The 8709-nt window shown below is 35.0% G+C and overlaps 1 long non-coding RNA gene across 1 annotated transcript; it reads left to right on the forward strand.

Annotated features, from left to right (window-relative positions):
* The first annotated feature begins 4483 nt into the window (after positions 1-4483).
* LOC117342236 lies at positions 4484-5084 on the forward strand. The gene is made up of 2 exons (XR_004535764.1): positions 4484-4522; positions 4849-5084. It is a non-coding gene; the product is annotated as an uncharacterized LOC117342236 (long non-coding RNA).
* The last annotated feature ends 3625 nt before the right edge of the window (positions 5085-8709 follow it).

Genomic DNA, 8709 nt, shown 5'->3' on the forward strand with positions numbered 1-8709 from the left:
TAACTTTTTCTTCTACTCCGGAATACCCGAGTAAGTAGGTTTATATATCATAGATATTCCCTCCCTACGTTTACGTAAAATACATGATCCTCTTATTGCATTTTCAATTTTCTTTCCTGAAAATATTGATATGATTCGCAGGTAAATGTTTCCCCGAAATATATGTAATATGTTATTCCGTTTGATAATCAAATATAACCGGTTTCAGCTAACGATCGAAACCGTCTTCGATCTAGATCAGTATCACAAAACACATTCTAAAGAGTTGTTTTTTTTGTCTCTTTTTTTTTTTTTTTTTTTTCTTTTTTTTTTTTTTTTCCGTCTTTTTCTTTTGTGTTTTTTTTTTTTTTTCTTTTTTGGGTTTTTTTTTTTTTTTTTTTTTTTTCATTTTTCCCTTTTTCTTTCTCATGTAATTATGAAAATAATTTCCATTGCTGCTGTCAGTTTTGCAATTCCTTTTTTGTGTCGAGCAATATGTGCAGATGGATGTTTGGCAGAGCTTCTCAGGGTGGCTGATACATCTGCATTTTTGGGGCTGGATTTGGAGGGGAAAGAACACAGGATCAAACCTACAATGAAATATCACAGCCCAATGGAGGTACCGGGCTGGCTGAGGATTGGTTGCTCCTCACTATCCCTGGGGATGAGACGTTTAGCACCAAGTTAAAATAACATAATCACAAATACCGAATATATGGTTTCGACGATGGATGTTTTTGTTTTTTTTTTAGAGTGTTTTGTGTTATTCGAATACTATAGCTCCTCTTTCATATGTGTATATGTTCGGATAGGGCTTTTCTAGCCGAGGGGTCACAAAAAATGAGAATGAGGTGAAACCGACCTTGCCGAGGGTTTTTGTTGTGTTCTCAAATTTTGTGATCCCGGGGGATGAATTAATATCCGCTATCCCACATACCACATATGCCAGGTCTTTTTCTCTTCAATGATCACTACAATGTCTGGCAAAGGTCCCTCATCCATCCCGATTTCTTTCATCTTCTTTTTTTAATAATTTCTTATTTGACCGTTTATTACTAAAAATAACTGAACTGGTTAGTCTGAAAATCATACCCATTTTGGCAAACTAAGTTTGCACACAAATTTCATTCCATTTAGGGTAAGTGATGAACGACCAAATATTCCGTCAATTTCCGTAACTTGATCGATCAAACTGTCGACAACCCCGATAAAGTTCTGTCAACAATACTTTGAAAAAATCACGATGAAATGAAATTGATCATTTTACGGACACACGTACTTTTTTATTGCCCGGTCACATATTACTTCACTGTATGACGTCACGACTGCCCATTTATAGTTCAATGCTATTTAAGCGATGTCGATCTCGATCGCTATGACGCGGCGATGTTTCCTTAGGCGGTATTATCAAATTCACGGTTTTAGGCAACTTCATGTATGAACCAGCGAACAGTGACTTGATACGAGTATTCGATCTTTTCTGTTACATAGGATTATATGTGTTTAAGGAGGGCATCTAAACAGCAAACCAGCCAAAACAGTTGATATTTTGCAAGGCTATACATCCATACTAGGGTGCAATTTAATAGAAGTAACATGATACAATTTTGATATGTATCATGTCAAAACTGTGGGGCCTTGCTGTTGACATTTAATTGGTTCAGTAGTTCGTAAATTTCAACAAAACATGAGAAAAATGCATGTTTCAGGGGGACATAATTAACTCATTTGTATCGCATTTATTGTGCAAAACAGTAGTGGCGTTTTGCTAACAAGGGTCTAAAGCACAAAATAGGAGCATTAGTTTGACTAGATTGGACTTTATGATATGTATTAACACTGATTTTATTTAGACCTTGAAATGCAAATAACGGTTGTGAATGATATCACACAATTATGGTATATAAGAAGGTATTCAACGTCAAAAATGCTCATATTAGATACTATAGAGAACTCTTGACATGGCAGGAAGACTGTTTTTTAGGAAAAAATGTTCAATCCGTTGAGTTGGGGTAAAAGATATATATTCTGGAAAAAAGGCCCAAAACTCACCATGTTTGACAATTTGTCCTAAAACAGTTCATTCTTCACTTTGAGCAGATGGCTTAAAAGGATGATATAGGAGCATTTTAGAAATGTCTCCCTTATGCCATATTTGTGTAATATCATCCACAGCCGCCATTTGCATTTCAAGGTCAAAAACAAAATATGTGTTTATACCTACATAAAGTCAAAGTCGGTCAAACAAATGCTCCTAGCCTGTGCTATAGACACCTGTGAGCATGACAGCTGGGCTATTTTTCAGGTTTGGTTATTTTGTGACTTAGAATTATTCCATGCTACAACTTACCACAAAGTAACTCTATAGAAGAAATTGTTAGCATCTACATCAAATTATTTGTGATTTTAAGACACTACATGTCCAAACAAACATTTTGGTTATATTACATGACTTATTTTTGTGCAAATTTTAAGAAGATATTTATTCGTGTTTGAAATTCAACACTAACCTGCTATATAGATGACCCTTACCTGATTTTCTTAATGGAATGACAAAGGTAAGTCCGTCTGTAACAATGACCATATTGGAAGGCTAGGGATGACAGTTAGTTTTCCTGGTTACTCTAACCAGAACATAGTCTCTGTACAATTAAAATAAATATGTTCTATATGAACATCGAGGGGCGTCATATTACCGAACGTTCGTTAATCTAAGAGCCAGAAACTGTCTGAATAATTCCAAATACACAGGCTACTGAGTAAGTCTAGTGTAAACAAATGTTTCAGGCCCCTGTGCTGTCGCAGACGGAACTATTTCATCGCTTGTGGTGTTTTACATTTCTTAAAACATTTTTTTATTTGTGGCTTTAATCAAATTTCCTATCATTGCCCCGGTGACTGTGTGTGTTTGCATGTTTAAGTAGTTTAAATGTTTGCACTGTGCGTTTTTAAACCAACTTATACTAAATAGGCCTAGGTATTGGAAAGGTCAAAACGATATGATACGTATTGCGATACGCTAAAAAATACATGATACGTATTGTAAATACAGGAGTGTCTGATACTTTTTGTTGAAAGTGTGTAATGTCTTTCAACATCAACGTTGCTTATTCCTTTCTATTTTGTGTTTTTAAGTCTTTTGATCTTAAAATTAGTGAAATATTAAAATTCAGATTGAGCAATTAAAAAACATTTTTTTTTTCAACAAAATTTAAAATTAGATATCAATTCCATCTATTTTGATAGATAATAGATGTAGATAATATCCTACTAGGTACAAGTAAACCTCGCTATATCGCCACCTTCTGGTCTCCGCGATTTTGGCGATATAACGAGTTTGGCGGGTTTATCTGGTTTGCATCGTTCAAAACCGAGTTTGCTGTCCAAACACTATACCTATGTGTTTCCCGTAACAAACTGCATCTTCAGAAAATCAAAACCAATTTATTCATATCAAATATGTCAGCAAATTGTACATGAATATTCTTTGATAACAAATAAATATCAAATTTAATTTATTTTCCCGAGAATGTCATCGTAATTTTCATCACATGGTCTACAGTAATCGCAACATGATTTTCAATGCTACCTATTTTAACTGTGTGCATGTTCTAACCGCGCGCCAAAAAAAAATTTGATTTTTCCTGGACTACAAACTAATAAAAAAACTGTGATTGCATGTTTGATTGGTTTTCTTACAGAAATTAATAAGATATAGGCAAAATATAAAACCTAATGACTATCTGGCAGCCCTAACAATCAACTGACCAGCGCTATCTAAACACACCCACGAGCAAACTTCCTGTTTTGATACCATGTTTTATGTTACAATATTAAACCACATTAGTTACTATGACAACGGGAATATCATGTAGCCCGCATTTGCCCTAGCTTTTTATGGCGGGTGCCGTCCATGAAGTAGTAGGCCCTTACTCTCTCTCTCTCTCTCTCTCTACTCCTGGTCGTATTACCCTTGTACATTTGCTAATCTATATATTTGTTTATATTTTGCCCTTGTTCAATATATTTTGAATCATGGTTTGGTTTTGATGTCGGTATTCTTTGTTATTTCTTCTTTGCGTCTCCTGCAGTAAGGAATTTTGTTTTTTGTTTGTTTTTTAACAGAAAAATTGATTCACGTTGAAACTATTCTATACAGATATAATTGAAAGTCATTTTTCTAGTCTATACCGTTATGAAGGAAAACTATTTAAATGTATATATAAAAAGAGGTGTTCGCAATTAGTGTAATTGTACAACTAGGAATATAAACAATTACAAAAGTTGTGGTCTGATGATCAAAGCATTAGTATAGCGGATAACAAAATATTGATGGCGTGATATTTTGGAAACAAATTCTATATGTATATGGCGATCAAAGACAAATAATTGTATGTTGATCCAAACTGAAAATAATGCGACGATCATGAACTTTTACGGCCGTACCAGATGTGAATCTGGGATTATATAATAACAGGCGTCACAAGATTATCACATCTACGACCCTTAGACTGCCGTATGAACGTTTTCCGGAATACACCGAGTAAGTAGTTTTATATATCATAGATATTCCCTGACGTTAAGGTAAAATACTGATCTCTTATTGCATTTTCAATAATTCTGAAAAAATAATTGATATGCTTCGCAGGTAAATGTTTTCCCGAAATATATGTAATATGTTAGGTCTGTTATGATAATACAAATATAACCGGTTTTCGAGATACGATCGAACCGTCTCGATCTAGATCAGGATAACAAAACACATTCTAAAGAAGATTTTATATTGTAAACAGGATCATTTGTGCGATCAATTTATTATGAAAATAATTCCTATGGCTGCTGTAGTTTTGCAATTCCTTTTGTGTCTAGCAATATTGTCAGAGGGATGTTTGGCAGAGGCTTCAGGAATTGCTGATCATCTGCAATTTGTGGGGATGGATTTGGAGGGAAAGAACACATCAAACCTACCAATGACAATATCACAAGGAGGGACAGGGCTGCTGAGGAATTGGTTGCTCCTCCTATCCCAGGGGGATGATGTCGTGTAGCATCAAGTGTAACATATCAAAATAACAAGGAATATATGGTTTCCTAACTGATCGTGATGTTTTTGTTTGATGTTTTGTGTTAATTCTAAATACTATAAGACTCTTTCATATGTGTATATGTAGGATAGGGATATTCTAGCCGAGGGGTCACAAAATGAGAATGAGGTGAAACCGGAGCCTTGCCGAGGGTTTTTGCCAAATTTTGTGATCCCGGGGGTAGAATAATATCCCTATCCTACATACACACATAATGAAAGAGTCTTTTTCTCTCATATCACTAAAAAATGTCTGGCAAAAGTGTCCCTCAGCCATCCAGTTTCTTCATTTCTTTTTTTATAATTTCCTTATTTGACGTTTTTACTAAAAATACTGAACTGGTATTCTGAAAGATCATACCCAATTTTGGCAAACTAAGTTTGCACACAAATTTCATTCCATTTATGGTTAAGTGATGAACGACCAAATAATTCGTCAATTGCCGTAACTTGATCGATCAAACTGTCGACACCCGATAAAGTTCTGTCAACAATACTTTGAAAAAATCAACGATGAAATGAAATTGATCATTTTACGGAACACACTGTACTTTTTATTGCCCGGTCACATATTACTTCACTGTATGACGTCACGACTGCCCATTTATAGTTCAATGCTATTTAAGCGATGTCGATCTCGATCGCTATGACGCGGCGATGTTTCTTAGGCGGTATTATCAAATTCACGGTTTTAGCAACTTCATGTATGAACCAGCGAACAGTGACTTGATACGAGTATTCGATCTTTTCTGTTACATAGGATTATATGTGTTTAAGGGGCATCTAAACAGCAAACCAGCCAAAACAGTTGATATTTTGCAAGGCTATACATCCATACTAGGGTGCAATTTAATAGAAGTAACATGATACAATTTTGATATGTATCATGTCAAACTGTGGGCCTTGCTGTTGACATTTAATTTGTTCAGTAGTTCGTAAATTTCAACAAAACATGAGAAAAATGCATGTTTCAGGGGGACATAATTAACTCATTTGTATCGCATTTATTGTGCAAAACAGTCATGGCGTTTTGCTAACAAGGGTCTAAAGCACAAAATAGGAGCATTAGTTTGACTAGATTGGACTTTATGATATGTATTAACACTGATTTTATTTAGACCTTGAAATGCAAATAACGGTTGTGAATGATATCACACAATTATGGTATATAAGAAGGTATTTCAAACGTCAAAAATGCTCATATTAGATACTATAGAGAACTCTTGACATGGCAGGAAGACTGTTTTTAGGAAAAAATGTTCATCCGTTGAGTTTGGGGTAAAAGATATATATTTCTGAAAAAGGCCCAAAACTCACCAGTTTGACAATTTGTCCTAAAAAGTTCATTCTTACTTTGAGCAGATGTCTTAAAAGTATGATATAGGAGCATTTTAGAAATGTCTCCCTTTATGCCATATTTGTGTAATATCATCCACAGCCGCCATTTGCATTTCAAGGTCAAAACAAAATATGTGTTTATACCTACATAAAGTCAAAGTCGGTCAAACAAATGCTCCTAGCCTGTGCTATAGACACCTGTGAGCATGACAGCTGGGCTATTTTTCAGGTTTGGTTATTTTTGTGACTTAGAATTATTCCATGCTACAACTTACCACAAAGTAACTCTATAGAAGAAATTGTTAGCATCTACATCAAATTATTTGTGATTTTAAGACACTACATGTCCAAACAAACATTTTGGTATATTACATGACTATTTTTGTGCAAATTTTAAGATATTTATTCGTGTTTGAAATTCAACACTAACCTGCTATATAGATGACCCTTAACCGATTTTCTTAATGGAATGACAAAGGTAAGTCCGTCTGTAACAATGACCATATTGGAAGGCTAGGATGACAGTTAGTTTTCCTGGTTACTCTACCAGAACATAGTCTCTGTTACAATTAAAATAAATATGTTCTTATATGAACATCGAGGGGCGTCATATTTACCGAACGTTCGTTAATCTAAGAGCCAGAAACTGTCTGAATAATTCCAAATACACAGGCTACTGAGTAAGTCTAGTGTAAACAAATGTTCAGGCCCCTGTGCTGTCGCAGACGGAACTATTTCATCGCTTGTGGTGTTTTACATTTTCTTAAAACATTTTTATTTGTGGCTTTAATCAAATTTCCTATCATTGCCCGGTGACTGTGTGTGTTTGCATGTTTAAGTAGTTTAAATGTTTGCACTTGTGCGTTTAAAACCAACTTATACTAAATAGGCCTAGGTATTGGAAAGGTCAAAACGATATGATACGTATTGCGATACGCTAAAAAATACATGATACGTATTGTAAATACAGGAGTGTCTGATACTTTTTGTTGAAAGTGTGTAATGTCTTTCAACATCAACGTTGCTTATTCCTTTCTATTTTGTGTTTTTAAGTCTTTTGATCTTAAAATAGTGAAATATTAAAATTCAGATTGAGCAATTAAAAAACTTTTTTTTTTCAACAAATTTAAAATTAGATATCAATTCCATCTATTTTGATAGATAATAGATGTAGATAATATCCTACTAGGTACAGTAAACCTCGCTATATCGCCACCTTCTGGTCTCCGCGATTTTGGCGATATAACGAGTTTGGCGGTTTATCTGGTTTGCCGTTCAAACCCGAGTTTGCTGTCCAAACACTATACCTAGTGTTTCCGTAACAACTGCATCTTCAGAAAAATCAAAACCAATTTATTCATATCAAAATATTTCAGCAAATTGTACATGAATATTCTTTGATAACAAATAAATATCAAATTTAATTATTTTCCCGAGAATGTCATCGTAATTTTCATCACATGGTCTACAGTAATCGCAACATGATTTTCAATGCTACCTATTTTAACTGTGTGCATGTTCTACCGGGCGCCGAAAAATATGAAATGTCGATTGTTTTGCCTTCGACTGACAAACTGGCAAAAGAAACTGTTGAAGAGATAACCATTTCTGAATGTCTGATTCAGCTGTAGAATGCCTTTGTTCTTGAAATTTGACAACGGTTCATCATGAACTCGCGCCAGTAATGTTTTTAGATCTGTGTCCAGGGTTTCCGATATTGTTAACGTTGCGTCATCACGTGGTACGAGACCACAAAGCACTAGCCATAGTTCATTGATTTTATATGTGTACATGCGCTCACGGTTTGTCAGCTTATTATCTGTCAGTCGGCAGTCAGTCAAGTAACAATAACATATAAACACATGTCCTTCTGGGCTCAATTTGGCGATAAAAACGAGATCAAGATGACGGTTTTTTTTATACCATTTGTTCTCGAAATATGACGGCGGGTGGTGGTATGCAAATTTGGCGGTAAAACGGGTGTATTAGCGTGGGAGGAAATCCGTTCTGAATAGGTGCATGGCGTTAAGCGAGGTTGGCGGTAAAACCGGTGGCGATATAACGGGTCGCGATATAACGGGGTTTTACTGTATATAAAACGGCGTTTTACGTACAAAATAGTGAAGAAAACTTTCATATTTGATGACTTTTCGATAAATGTTAACAATTCCATTTATTCAAGTATATGTTATCTAATTAACTTGTGCATCGCAGAGTAGGCATATTGCCTTGTTTTGTTCAGGGGCTTGTTTGAAGTGCAGCACCACTTTCGATTTTGTTTTTTTTCGATTAAACAACTTTATGTTTAA

Source organism: Pecten maximus, chromosome 14 (assembly GCF_902652985.1).
Source record: "Pecten maximus chromosome 14, xPecMax1.1, whole genome shotgun sequence".
Classification (NCBI taxonomy): Eukaryota; Metazoa; Mollusca; class Bivalvia; order Pectinida; family Pectinidae; genus Pecten; species Pecten maximus.